Source organism: Lepidochelys olivacea (assembly GCF_965140295.1).
Source record: "Lepidochelys olivacea isolate rLepOli2 genome assembly, chromosome: 3".
NCBI classification, from domain to species: Eukaryota; Metazoa; Chordata; order Testudines; family Cheloniidae; genus Lepidochelys; species Lepidochelys olivacea.
In genome coordinates this window covers 189832928-189847716 of record NC_140413.1, presented here as the reverse complement: position 1 = coordinate 189847716, position 14789 = coordinate 189832928, and the positions used below count along the sequence as shown (strand labels likewise).

General features: G+C 38.4%; 1 long non-coding RNA gene across 4 annotated transcripts in view; it reads right to left on the bottom strand.

Moving 5' to 3' along the window:
* Nucleotides 1–14789, bottom strand: part of LOC311518416 — a 786470-nt gene that overhangs the window by 248801 nt on the left and 522880 nt on the right. For all 4 annotated transcript variants that reach the window (XR_014710978.1, XR_014710979.1, XR_014710980.1 and 1 more), the window contains one exon: nt 4353–4469. This is a non-coding gene — a long non-coding RNA (uncharacterized lncRNA). The remainder of the gene's footprint in view (nt 1–4352; nt 4470–14789) is intronic.

The window sequence follows — 14789 nt, the reverse complement described above, 5'->3', positions numbered from 1 at the left end:
ACAGAATATCATGCTACAATCACTGGGTGGAAACCTGCGGTGAAATCCTGGATCTATTAAAGCCAATGGCAAAATTCCTTTTGAATTCAATGGGGCCAGGTTTTCATCCCTGGCATTCAGTGATGTTGAACTATGATTGCTCTGATCACCTTAAAAGTATATTGAAAAAAGAAAAATACTTCAGTTTCTTCTTGCTTCTATGTGTCTCAGTGGCACAGCACAAACAGTCATGCTTATACAAGCCTGGCTAATAGTTAATACATACCAAAAAAAGAAATGTTTCTGATACAGAACTAAGTCAGTGTTTCCCTCTTAATGACACATAATTCCACATGCCAAGCTACAGTAGGTTTGGACATGCAACAGGAATTAGTCATATTTACATCTGTCATTTAAAAAAAAATAAGTACATACCCATTTTCATCAATCATTGGAGATGAGTCAGGTCTGCAAAATTTGGCTCTAAACGTATGTGTTCGGATCTAGACTTTTGCCTGGCATATTACAGACATAAAAGCCAGCCATGACCTTTGGATTCAAATTTCCTAAGAATTCAGGAGAGGAAGCAAGTGTTTGGATTTGGGGACCCAATACAGCCCAGAAACTTTACAGGTTGAATGCTTGTTGATAGGCCACAAATGATAAAATTACACAGAACTGTCATAATCATCAAACACACAATGTGTACATTCTAAACGGAGAATGGTGAAAAACAGAACTCAGATACAGAGTATCTGTGTATAGTTGTCTTGTGTGGAATTAACTTCTCTTACACTAAAGCAGCAGTTCTCCAACTGTGACCTTCAGGAGTCTACAGAGCACCCCCAATGGTACGCAGAGTTAAATTATTTGAGAGACATGTGGTGGTCCATAGCCTGTGCTAGAACAAATCTCTCTCTTCCTAAGTTGCCTGCAAAATAAAAGAGCTAGAGACCGACTGCAGCTGGAGAACACCTACAAGAATGGTAGACTGAAAGCAAATAGTCCGATAAAGGCATTAATGCCATTCTATTGGTACTGTATACATCTCCCTTACGTGAAGAAGAAAATAGGGAGTATATTTATATACAGCACCACTTTGATCTCTCTCTCTGATAAACTGACAATATTTTGGTTCTAAACTTTAAACATCAAAATCAAATCCACATTCAATTTCCTGTGGTGATATAATAACGTTGGACAATATGTATGTAGCAGGACTGCCCAAAAAGTCTGACAGACATGCACTGAAGGGCCATATCTCAATTCACCTACAATGAAAGAGGGAGAAGAAAGAGAGAAGAGGAGAGAAAGAGAGAAAAAAGAGAAGCAGTAGCAGCTACAGACTGAAGACGAGAGATATAAGATATGCCAAGAAAGGTCTGGAAATCAGCACGCTCTGCTTTTGTGTTACAAAAATATCCACCTCTAATAAAAACACATCTGCCATGTTTCAGTCTGTTTTCTCAGACTGTTAAATGTTATTTTTCCCATCGTTCTCTTCTATCCCAGGCCATCTTTTTCACTACTGTATTTATTTTTTCCTTTCTTTAGTTCCTTCTCTCTCATTTCTCCTTTTTTCTCTTGCTGTCCCCTATCTCTGATGTTCTTTTGCCACATGCTACCAGCAATATCAGCAAAATAGAAGGAGGGTAAACATTAAATAGCCATTCACACTCCTCGTAATGCACAGACGCCATTGAACAGGGCCTGAATTTTGGTTTGGCCAACACTAAATGACAATTTAAGTAAATGCTTCAAGTTGTCATTTTTCACAAAGAAAATACCAGCTTCTAGGTACTAGAGGTGATAGAGATAATTTTGGCCCACGGACTGAAAAATTACATGCCACGCTGTGATTGCTGGGAAAGATGTGTATCACCATTTTGTACATATGTATACCACTTGGTCAAATTCAACCCGCATGCGTGGGTCTCATTAACTTCTATTTAACTGTATGCCACTGAAGATAATGAAAGCCACATGTGTGAATCCCCTCGTAGATGATCACTAAGGATGCATAGTGCACTGGAAGGGCATGTATTTACTACAGTCAGGTCAGAAGGCACATGCATGCACAACAGTGCACCATGATCCCCTAAGCCTGTGCTAGAACAAATACTAAATGTTCCTGTTGCTGGGGGTGGAGAGAAGGGCTGCAGAGTGGCTTCTCTGTGGGTTTTTTGGAGAGCGAGGGTATTAGAAGCAGAAAACTTTTATCCCACATTCCCTTGGCCAAACTGGGAATAGGCCCCTTGATATTTTAAATCCCACTAGACCAATTTTTCCCTCACTTTGGGATGATTTCATCATTTGTATGTTCTGCATCAGAAAAGCTATACATGTGTTCAAGCAAGAGCCTCTGCACATGAGGAAGCCAGAATTTGGCCATTTGCACAGTATTTTTCAAAGGAAATGAGCACATATTTTAATAGTTCATTCTTTTAAGTGGCTGTTGCCTATTCCTTAAGTTAATTCTATTCACATCTATAAACTCTCCCTCATTAGTTGTTTAACTTCGGTGCTAATTTTTAAAATTTATTTAAAAAATAAAAAAAATAAAATCACATAATAAAAGCAACTCAGAGATAATACAAATTTTTAATAGATAAAATCTTCATATTATTCCTAAATAAAATAGCAATCTTTGCCTGATTGAGTCTAGAAGTTTTGGTGCTATATCTAGATACAATGGCATGCATTACACATTAATTGCTTATTTAGGGAAATACTTTTTACTCTTTCAAGATATTTGTAGATCAGCCAAATTTCTATAGCAGCTGGGTAAAAATCTATTGTTTCCAGAACTGAAGGAAAATTAGTGAAGCCTAATAAAATTCATGCTATTGCAGCTCTATACCTAAAGAACAACTATTTTAGCTCATTCACCTTACAACAGCATACATACTATGTTACTCTTTGAAATACGCCCGTTGTTAGAAAGAATACATTGACTTTACAACTGTGACTTTTTTACAAGTGTGACTTTTACAATTAAAAGCAAAATATGGTTTCTGTAAATTCTATCTATTGCCTCTATTTAAACTTTATTTCTCTATGAGGTCCAAAAAGTAATTGCTGCTTGTGTATAAATTTGTCCCTGTGAGATATTCCCTTCTGTTCCTGAGAGTCCTTATTCAAATACAAGCTCATTAGCGCATTTGAGCAGTTAACACATTTACTGTTTCCTGCTGCTATTTATATACATAATAGGCCAAAATCTGCTCTTAGTTATGCTGTATCAACCTGGGAAACTCCACTGACACCTGGGTAAATAAGACCAGAATTTGGTCCTTGTGTGTAGTATTTATTTAGCTGCTCCATTAATTTGTCCATATTCATTTGTATATAAGGATTTTCCTTCCTCTAGATTATCATTACTAAATCCCTGGTCCATGCTCTGGTCATCTATTGCTTTCTTTCCTGAAACTTCCAGCCGTCTGGTCTCCCTGATTCCCATATCACTTCCCACAAGCCCATGGTACATGCTGCAGCCAAAATCATCTTCCCTTCCAGCTACTTCAACTGTGTTGCATACCTCCTAGAATCCCTGCATTAAACCATTCTTAAACCATTTCATACTCCTGTCCTCACCTTTAAGGTCTTGTCCAGTTCTGCTCTGTCTACAGTTTGTCACTCATACCCTGTTACTCCCCCGTGACATATGCTACACTCTGCCATTTCTGCATGCTTTGAAGGATTCCAGCTTCCATGTATCATAAGCAGTTCTGTGCCTTTTCCTCTGCTACTCTTTATGCCTAGAACATTGTCCCTGATCCAGTGTGCCATTCATTCTTATTCCCTTTTCCGTCAAATCCTTTCTCAAGACTCCTTTGTGTTAGTCTTTCACAACTGATCTCCACACCTTTTTTTTTTAACTGGACATCGTGCCTTCTAACTAACACTGTAGCTTATAAAGATGAGGAAACAAATCTAAAAAAATCTATATATATAAATAAAATAAATTAATGAGATTGGTTTGCAACAAAGGTTTAACTCATATTTTTAATAACTTATACTGTGAAATATTTTAATTGGGAACACATAGATGGCTACTCATTTTTGCACAGCTTAGAGACAATTGTACAAATGTATGTGTCATGTGGGTGAATTTCTTACTCTTCTAATGGAACTCTATGCATTGTACTTTTACCCTTCTCCATCCTATAGCACTTTCCCTTTGTTAGTTAGCCATTCCTCTGTTATACCTAGATCTTGTCAGGAATTCTCCATTGGTATGAATTTCCAATGGAAAAGGCAGTTTCTGCAAACTTTTGCTAACATTTTTATTTTCCTTTAGAAATACTCAAACAAAAGATTTCATTTTGGGTCGGCTATACCTAAATCAAAATATTTCAGATTGTCAAACTCACCTGTAATGTTTTCAGGCCAGACAACGTCTTCCACTATGCAGCACAGAGCAGCACGGTGAACCCTGGGAGTCACATGACTGCCAGTTCATCTGGGGAGATACAGTCCAGTCAGGGAGCCTGGCCCAAAAGGAGACAATGAGAGAATCAGGCACTTCAACCACCACAACTCCGATAAGGCCGTACGCCACAACAGGAAAGTGCAGTTTAACATTGAACTGTCTTGAAACAAAGAATTCGGGGTTAGTTCAACAAACTGAACTGAAATGTCTGATCACTTCCAAACAGACATTTTTCTGGACGTTAATTCTGAAAAGAAAAAAAAAGAAAAAAAAAAAGGATATTTCTGCTTTTTGTCCCAAAGTGAGATAAAAAATGTTGCAATATTGGAATTTCCAATGAGATATTAAATTCTAATTTCCACTCAGTTCTAGTTAGTTATACTTAACTCATCCTTCAAATACTGACATATACGTAAATATACTTGTGTGACTGAATATACATATTTTCTACAGCTCAATAGGAAAAACTCATGCCCATGAAAACACTCCTGTGTTTGCAGGACTCAGTCCTTAGTCTCTGGGCTCTGCAGTCCACTCCACTTGTACTATGTGTCCTGGTAGAGCATTATGCACACCCGTGGAACTGTAAAAATAAGTGACAACCAACAGTAATAATGGAAGCTGCCACACATTTTTCCACTGGAAATTGACAACTAAAGAAACTCAGACAATTGCACAAAAAATGCAGGTACATCAATTTTTGCCACAAAACAGTGTCACACAATCCTAAAAATTGCTGGGTTCTTCCCAATCCTCCTGTTACTAAATATTTTAGTAAGCCAGTTTTCAACTATCAACTATCACTTCTATCTGCCTCAGAGCCTCCTGGCCTGATTGTCTCCTTGCTTACACCAGAGTAAATCAGGACTAACCCCAATGAAGTCAATGGCCAACACAAAACAGTTAAAATAGTTTAGCACAACCTTGATGTGAGTCCTTGTGCCCTATTGGTGTGTGTCTGGTACTGCAGCCTGGTATGCATTTATGTCCAAAAACGTTGTAAAAACAATAGCTTAGTTATACAGGTTGGTATTTATCCTAGTTCATTTTGGGATTCTTGTCAAAATTCTCAAATGGGTCAATTACTAGCACATTATACTGTCACCTAAAAACTTCTGATGAAAAATGTGTGTGTGTGTGTACACAAATTTGTACGTTGCCCCCGGTGAATATAAAAATGTACAGGTACAGTAAACTATGTTTCTTTCCTGTGCCGTGGCCACAACAGAACCTTTGTTATGTTATCCCATGACTTATATAAGGGCTTTTTCCTGTTTGGTGCCAGCTTTTCCACCCACTGTAAAGAGTTCTTCTTAAATACCAAAATAAAATTAACAGTGATTTCTGGCATTGGTCAGGACCTTGCATGTAAGAAACAATATTTGTATAATTCAGGCATCCACTACTGTTATTACACTATGATGATATATGTTAAATTAAATTTTCATGAACGTGTTAGTGTGTATGTGTAGAACTAGCCTCTTCTGGATGGAAACAGAACTGTTGAACTATGTGGCATACACCACACAAGGGTAACAATTAACTATTAAGTAGTAAGGGTCTGTGCTGACTCACAACAGACCAACACTTTGTATCCCTGCAGATTCCCCCACCTGCCAGCAGGCTAGCTGGTATGCCCTATTGGCTGGCAATATCCATCATATTGAGATCCATATATGGGCCAATTGACCCTGTCCCCTTTTCACTCTTCCTAGAGTCCCTCAAGAGCACTAGATGCTGCTCTCTCCATCTTGATGCTTCTACAGGGCCCACCAGTGGAGCTATTACTTTCGTTATTTTGGGAAATACCTTTGAGGAAAGAGAGTACTGCCCATTCCCCCAAAGAAAAGCAGTGGGAGCAGGAAACACTCCTGTCCAGTTACTGCCAGTGTCTATCTAAATAGCTCCCTGCAGCCTGAGACCCACCCTACTCCACAGAAATCCATGTGAGAAAATTAGGGAGACTGGAATTTCCTTAGCTATAGCACTTGGCTCCAAACCCTGTGGTTTCCATAGCTATGCCACAAGGGATTCTGGAACAACTGAGGCACAGTTCAATAGGATTGGTTCAAAAAAAGCTATTTTCTTGGAATGAGATCAGTGGGACTGACAGATGCCTCATCTCAAAGATTAAAGATGGGACATGGCCACCTACCTCTCTCTCAAGATCCTGGTAGGAAGGGAAGGAACTCTCTGGTCAAAGACTTGGAGTTAAGTGGGAGGAGGTTTGCAGGTCAGTGGACAGCCCCACAGTAACACGTTAAGTTAAAAGGGAATCCCATGAACTGCTGGGAGTGCTTGGTCCAGAGAAACAGGGTCCTGTAAGCATCTGGCAAGATGCTGAGTATTAGATATTTCAGGTATGGGGAATGCCAAAATCAAATAGCAGAGCATTCATTCATCATTACTATGTATCACTTTAAAAATGTAAGTGAGCATGTATCATTTGATCCACAGAGAAGCATCTGAATGTTGTGCTTCATTCTCCGTTCTGAACCGCAGAGTTACGCATGCAGAGTTAGAGGTACTCAGAACAAAGCACTGATTCCATAGATGTGGCAGAATAGCTCTTTGGAGCAAGAACCACATTTTTATGTATGTTTTTAGAATGCCTAGCACAATGCCAATCTAGATTGGTACCCTGGGGAACAACAATGATAATAATAAAACTGAACAGTAACTTCACCACTAACACAATGGAAACGATATGTTATAACAATATTTACACAGCAATCTCAGTTGTCAACTAATTGCATATATGAAGCAGAAGGAAAAGAATACATAATAATCCAGGGTTCTGGCACCTGAACTATTGTAGAAATTCCATTTCAATCCCTAAAGAGCTTATATTTTCTACGCAGGTTAGTCACCAGAAAGTGACACTTATAGAACATACTGCATATCTAATTCCCACCAGTAGAGGGAGGTAGCACACATACCCACCAGCACACTCTAAATAGGATAATTAAATGCTAACTTGCATTATCATGTTGTCTTCAAGTAAGTAAATACTGAGTTTGTGTCCCTACTTTATTTCTGGCCATCTCTAATTGCTGTGCCGTTCAGAAGTTCACTGGAATAATCTTTGATAGAGGTTCAGGAAGTAAGGTGTGGGGGGGAGTAAACAGCACACTGGTTTAGTGCACCAGCCTTTTACTTCTGGGGACCTAGTTTCAAATATGACATGTAGCTTCATGATTAAGGAAAATGATCGTAGGAGATGCTGAACCCTTTCAGGAGGCACCCAGTACATCATAGCATCTGGCCGTAATTTGGGAGGTCTTAATCTGTTTTCTAGTGGATTTTTGTCCAATCTGAAAACAAGACACAATACAGCATGCTTGGCAGTCTCTGCTCTGGAGAATAGCAGGATATCACAAGTCAGGATTGAGAAGTATTGGTAAAAGTGAGCGGGAAAGTTTACACAGTACAGTCCAATGTTATTCTGAGTTCTAGCTAGTGCTACTGTAGATAAATCTCACTAACATTAAAAAAACAAAACCAGATATTTTACATTTTTAAAATTAAGTAAAAAAAAAAAAAACCACACCACAAAGTGAATCATTAAGCAGGGAATCATTTACTTTACACCTAGAGTATCTGTTATTCTTCTTAGCTACATACAAGGTTGAAAAAAAGCCACCAAAATACAACACCCTTTTCTAATTTGATAAAGATAATTTCAGCCAATAAATCTGTGCAAAAGCAGTAAATCCCACCTTGAAAGCTGCCAGTGCTATTATGGATGAGTTTCTCTCTCGCTTTCTGATACACACATACGCGTGCACACACACACGTTGCCAGTTATATTTATTAGAATCCTCATACCCAGTGAGCAGATAGCTCATCTGAATTTTATCAGGTGTCTCTATAATTAAAGTTTATTGTAAAGAGAGATATTATTGGTATATTTTATTACTTGTCTATGAGAAACTGAGCCAAGTAAGAGGCATAAATGAATTCAGTTTTACAGTACTTTGTTTTAAACAAATGTCACTACCTGCACACACATACCTAATTATCAGTTCTTACATATTCTGCCAAATATCAAGCTCATAGTTCATAAGCCAGCCTCATGACAGGCAGTAAATATATTCTCCCTAATTTAAATTTTATTGCCAAATACCCTCTGTACTACATTAACCAACACTAAATCACACCATTCAATGCCAGCATTACCAGTGTTTACTTACTGATTAAAAAAAGAAAAACAGTACAAATTCATATTTCCACAGATCTGTACCTAAAGGGACATACTATACATATAAGTAAGCAATTCAAAACAACAGTGCAGAAAGGTTAACTAAAGAGGTAACAAATGGGAACACGTTAGTCAGACACTACATTTTTACTGCATTTTTTTTTGAAGCTTCACATTGCCAATACAAGACATGCATTGCAGAGTTTTGCAAATTTCAACTGTTCAGCAGTACACCTGCTAAATTATAGTAAACGTGGAATTTTCTCAGATAGACTGGCAGTTCATATAATAAGCATGATCCACTGTGTTGCTGCATGAGATGTTCTTTACTAATATTGTAACTGAAGGCCATCACATCACAGAGAAGAGTATGCACAGGAGTAATTTTAAGAGGAGAGGTCACTGGAGGGGATTGAAATTCAAGTCTCTAGCTTCCCAGGCAAGTGCTCTGTCACCAGGCTAAAAGAACATTTCCAGTAGCTTAGCCATGCAGAGATTCTGTTTTACTTAACGCACAATTCTTTATAGGTGCTTTGTTGTCTGCCAGCAGATATCATCTATTATCACCGCAGACAATGTGATGTGGTGAAGATGGACACCACGGTCATGTTCCATTTGCCAGCATGAATTATCTTCCGATCTTGTCCTTTAGTAATGTTGGTCTGAGTGTCCCACTATGAAAAGAGTCTGAAGCCATTATAACAAAAAGCACTGGAAGGGCTTGGACTGTTAAAGGCTACATCTGGGCTCAGCAACATGCATACTAATAACATCATTACAGCCGAGTGGCTTGGAGAGCATGTTTACTTTGTTGTGGTTCCCATCACCTTCTAGAGCTGAATTGTTAATATGTGGTTTTAAATTCAAATAGCACACAGGGCTAATTTTCTTGTATTTGCCCAAAAAATTAGGTTACATAGTTCATCTAATTCTCCCTCCACTTTTTCATGTGTGGGTGGTACTCCTTGTAGAGAGTACTTCTTTTCCATGACATTGAACTTGAACCTGACTGACCTTTCTATAATGAGTGAATTGAAAACATCTCCCTTTGGAATGTGGCTTGTAGATACGGGCTATGCCAGTTTTTCTGCATTTGATGAATTAAAGGGGCAGAGTCCTTTTCACAGCCCTAGACCACAGCAGTTATTTAACTGTACAAGCAAACCCTTGTACAGAGTCACTCTTCTTAATTAGAGTCCCCCTGCTGCAATAAACAAAGATTATTATTTTGCATATAAGCAATCTGAAACCAAACCCATGGTGTTTTTAAGTAACATGGGTTTAAACCAATATGTAAATAATGGATTCATATATTTTGATATTTTAAAACCAAAATTCTGCCCCCCCCATTGTTCCTCTTCTGCCTGATGTTTTGCTCTACAATCAAACTTAAACGGCGATGCATTCATGTCTAGACACACACAGAGCAATGATTTAGTAAATTCTTTCTTTTATGCATTTATAACACAGGATTTCATGGTTTTTCATTTTTGAAAATAAAAGAAAGAAGGAAAAGACACAGAATTGATGGGAGAGAGCAGACAACAGTCAGCATCTGAGAGTCCAGCACTACTGGCATCTGATCTTAATCATAATATAGTCTCTGTTGGGTTTGTCAGAATCTATCACTCAAGAGTATCTTCAATGGACAGTAATTTGAGGTGTGGCTTATTAGATCACACAATCTTATGAATAATAAAAAGTTATGGAAAATTGCATCCTGGGCTGCTATCCAATTTTCACTGGTGTCACCCACTTTATAGTGAGGCAGCATGTTTATGCATGATTTCTGTTTCATATGTATTGACTAGATCATTTTCCCTGTTGTCCTGAGAATTGATGACACACACTATATTAAGAATGATGACCTCCACAAGAGGGATAACACTTTCTCTAGATTACACTATTGTCAAAACATATTGAAATTTCCTTTACACGTGTTACTGCTGTATTTTTCTGCCTGAAAGACACAGTTAAAGTAAAATCTTTCTGCATTTGCTAAATAAGATCCCAAGGACAGGTGTTTCTCCTTTTTCAGTTTGGTTTGCTTTAAGTACTTCTGTCAAATGACCACTGTGAGATAATATCTTCCCTCAGAACAGTAGTGTCAGAACTCAGTCAGCCCCTCAAAGCAATTTTGATAACTTTGAGTATTTTGCAAGACATAACTTCTTGTTGCCATACTTAAAGTTGTCACTGTGTAGAAGCAAACAAACTCTACTATGTTTAGAATCTAATATTCAGATTGATACTACAAAATTGATTCAAATCTAAATGGCAGCATCTTGAATGAAAAATTGTTTGCTTTAACAGATTCCTTTCTTATTATGGATGTCAGATTGCTGGTTTATTTAACCCTTTAGCGATCTATACAGGGCTTCAATGTGTGATGCAACACTGCTGCAGATAGCAGTGGCATGTGAAAATAGTGTGCAATATTTCTTTCTCATGCTGTTTGTCAAATCAAAATTCAAATCGAGCATGTACTTTGTGGTTATGTGAGCACATTTTAATTAGCTCACGTTATAATTCATTGAAAAGTGACACAGAACAAAAACAAAATAGAGAACAATAACTTTTCATTTATGTTAAAATGTAAAAGGAACTCCTCCCCTTTACACTAATTTGGCAAAGACAACTTTCCCTCCCAATATTTTTCTATTACTCTGTTCCCAAATTATACCAATCAGCATGTAAGCCATTATCTTTTAATGCCTCCATTACAGCAAGCACTCTCGGGGACTCAAAAAAAAAATCTTTCTTAAGGAGAAAAATTGGATTGAAGAGGCTCCATTTAAATAGATTATGTGAGTAAAATTCTTGTTGCAGAGAAGACAAAAAGTCAAAATCCTCAAACATTAAAGGTGTTTAAAATGTCAAAAAATATATTTGTAGGAATGAACTATTTTATAATTTGCTTTATATATTCTTGCATTGGCTCTCATACAAGTTGCAGGAAGTGAAGATAGTGAATATCCAGGCAAAAGATCTGGGAGACTTGTAATTGAAATTAATTATATATTCTTTACATTTTCCATTTCCCTTTCGAAGCTGGACAGGTGGGAATGCTTTTGCTCTTAAGTTACAGAGTCAGGTTCAAGCTCTGTAAATCCATTCCAGTCAAACATTAGGCTTTCAGTACACTCCCCCAGTCAGCTTTGTCCTAAAACATTCCTTCACGACCTTACCCTGCTTCAAATCAGTCTGGCCCCATCCCCCAGGTCACCCTGGCTGGCTGCCCATCCACACATTTATGTCTGCCTTTTGAGTGTTTTCAGAAGCCCATTAAATTGTGCCTTGGCAGGCCAGACGCATTCAACTCGCCCTAAGACCCAAAGAGAGAAGGTTATCAAATTCCCTCATCTTTGCCAGACATACAAAGCCCAAAGTTCTCTAGCACTGCAAGGAAGCTATGCAGTTGCACAAAGTAAGACGTTAGAACTTGTAAACATGTCATACAATACTATAATACGCCTGTGGGGCACAGATACGTACAAAGGTTGCGAGGGCCTGGGGACAGAGTACCTAGCCTCTTGATGGAGCTGTCTTAATGCACTTTTTTTTTTTTGAGACAGCACGGTTGGTATTAACTTCCATAAAGGGGCCCTCACCACTTTCTTAAAATCAACCAGTCTTGACAGTTTTCTTTGTATGAGTGGATCTTCTCAGCTGAAAGTTGAAAACAAGACATGACACACGTGCACCTTCTACTGGTTAACAACTGAACTTTTCCCAGTCCTCAAAACAATAGAAAGAAAGAAAGAAAGAAAGAAAGAAAGAAAGAAAGAAAGAAAGAAAGAAAGAAAGAAAGAAAGAAAGAAAGAAAGAAAGAAAGAAAGAAAGAAAGAATCTGCCATGTATATAAAACTTAGAAAACATAGTGCTTCTATAACCTACTCCTGTGTATTTCCAGTCTTGAGATACAAAGTTAATTTCACTCCTGCCACCCTAACAATCCAACAACAGACTTTAACGGGCCTCATTTGCTACCATGAGTCCCATGCAACAGTCTATGGTAAGAGTAGAATTCAGCCTACTAGTGAAGAAAAAAGCTCTTACACACAGTTCATGAATATTGATAATGGTTTGCTCTGTACATGCAATTCACCAACACAAGTGTGAAGATGCAGCTTATTCACTGAAAATAATAATCTGATGGGAGTTTAATTTACAATAGGAGTCATTACCAGAAGTGCAACATCCAACAACTAAAGTGATATTTAGAACATACAAAAAAAGCATGACCATTCTGGACATGAGATAATGCAAACTAGCCTTGTTAGAAATGAGCTGAAAAATACCTTCATTTTCTAGTACAGTGAAACTCTGATAAAATCACAACTGTTAAGGTCATACAGTATATCAGGTGGAATCACAGTCTTTAGAACTCCATTATTAATGCACACAACCTCACAATCAAAGAGGATAAGAGCACAGTTTCCAGATGCCAATGATTTGATCCTATCTTATTTAGCTGTTTACATTTAAATAATGTGGCTGTATAAATTTAAATAATAAAATCCACCAACAGATGGAATGTCGTGAAAAAAAAAAAGTGCCTTTTCTGAGACCCTGAACATATACTACATGGTGCTTTACAATTTATTTGAGCAGAGCTCATAAAAAAAAAAAAGACTCATTTCTTGTGCCATTATGGAAATAAAAGAACTAGTGCTTCAGTTCGTTGCTGACACTGCCAAGGAAACATGCAGTTCTCTAACCTCCAGTACAATGTACCCATAAGGTACCAAGCATCAAAGCATATTAAAAGATATTAACTGCATATTTGCTTATGAACAAGATAAAAAGCTGTAGGGCCTCCAGGTTCTCAAGCTGTGAGTGGAACAGCTTTGCAATTTGCCTGCAAAACTGCATTTTGATCTTAATGAATATAAAATGGCTGCCATTAAAAGTAAAACAGATTATTTCAGGTCTTTCAGGGCCCATAGCTCTTTGACGGTCTTGGAGGGCCACTATGATCTTTCATTAAAATCTCACAGCAGGGCTCCCTCACCAGCAAATCAAGCCTTGCAGTCTAGGAGATTGGCTACATTTAAAAGTAATTTTCAGAAATCTACACAGATTTTCAATTTGGTAATGAAAGCCATAAGAGAATGCAGGCAGCATTTTGTTGAATATAGTTACTAATCCAGTGCTTCCATTCGTTAGAAATTAAACTGCCCCGTAACCATCACACTGATGGCAGCCTGCCACTTCAGCTCAGTTGTAATCTCCCTTTGTTAATGAGTAGCATGTGCTAATTGTTGTCAGCATCCTTGCCATACATCCCTTCCATAACAACATATTTTACCTGCTGAAAGTTGTTACTTTTTGCACTGTCAGCATCCAGTTTAAGAGTGCAAGTCTCAGAAAGGTAGGACAAAGGTTCAGTTTTACTTGAAATCACACAAAGTAGAAAGGATACATTTTATACTGATATCAAGATTTTTCTAGAGCCTCATTCTCTGTGCAGAGCCCATCCAATATTAATACATTAATGTAACAGAGATACCATATGCTGTAGCAATGCAGGGAACAACTGAAGTAAATTCACTAAATTGTAATATAGAATGAGGGATGCAGCTCACAGTGAGAGGGAATTGAAAGGTTTGAAAAGTTAGAGTGATCATATCTTGTTATTCAAAGCTATGGAGAGGATCCAATTAAAAACCTGAACCGGAGTCAGTGTGAATCTGGGCTGGGAAAGGAAAGTTTGACTGTCTGAACTAAGTTTGTTGGAGGTGATAGCTCAGGTGGATGGTCCGCTAATCATTGATAATCTGCTCTCAGAAGAAATAAAATGGGGGCTGTGGGAAGTGGCAGCCGGTACATCCCTCAGCCCGCACTGCTTCCCACAGCCCCCATTGGCCTGCAGCAGCGAACCGCAGCCAGTGGGAGCCGCGATCGGCTGAACCTGCGGATGCAGCAGGTAAACAAGCCGGCCTGGCCCGCCAGTGGCTTTTCCTGAACAAGCGGCATCCCAAGTTTGGGAAATACTGTCCTATAGTATTACTATTTGTATTCAAGTGGTGCTCAGGAGGTCCAGTCATGGCCCAGCACCCTGTTGTGCTAGGCACTGTACAAACAGAACTAAAGGACAGTCCCTGTCCCAAAGAGCATACAGACTAAGACCCTAATTTTCAGCTGTGGTGGGGGCTGTTAAGGGGGGATAGGCAT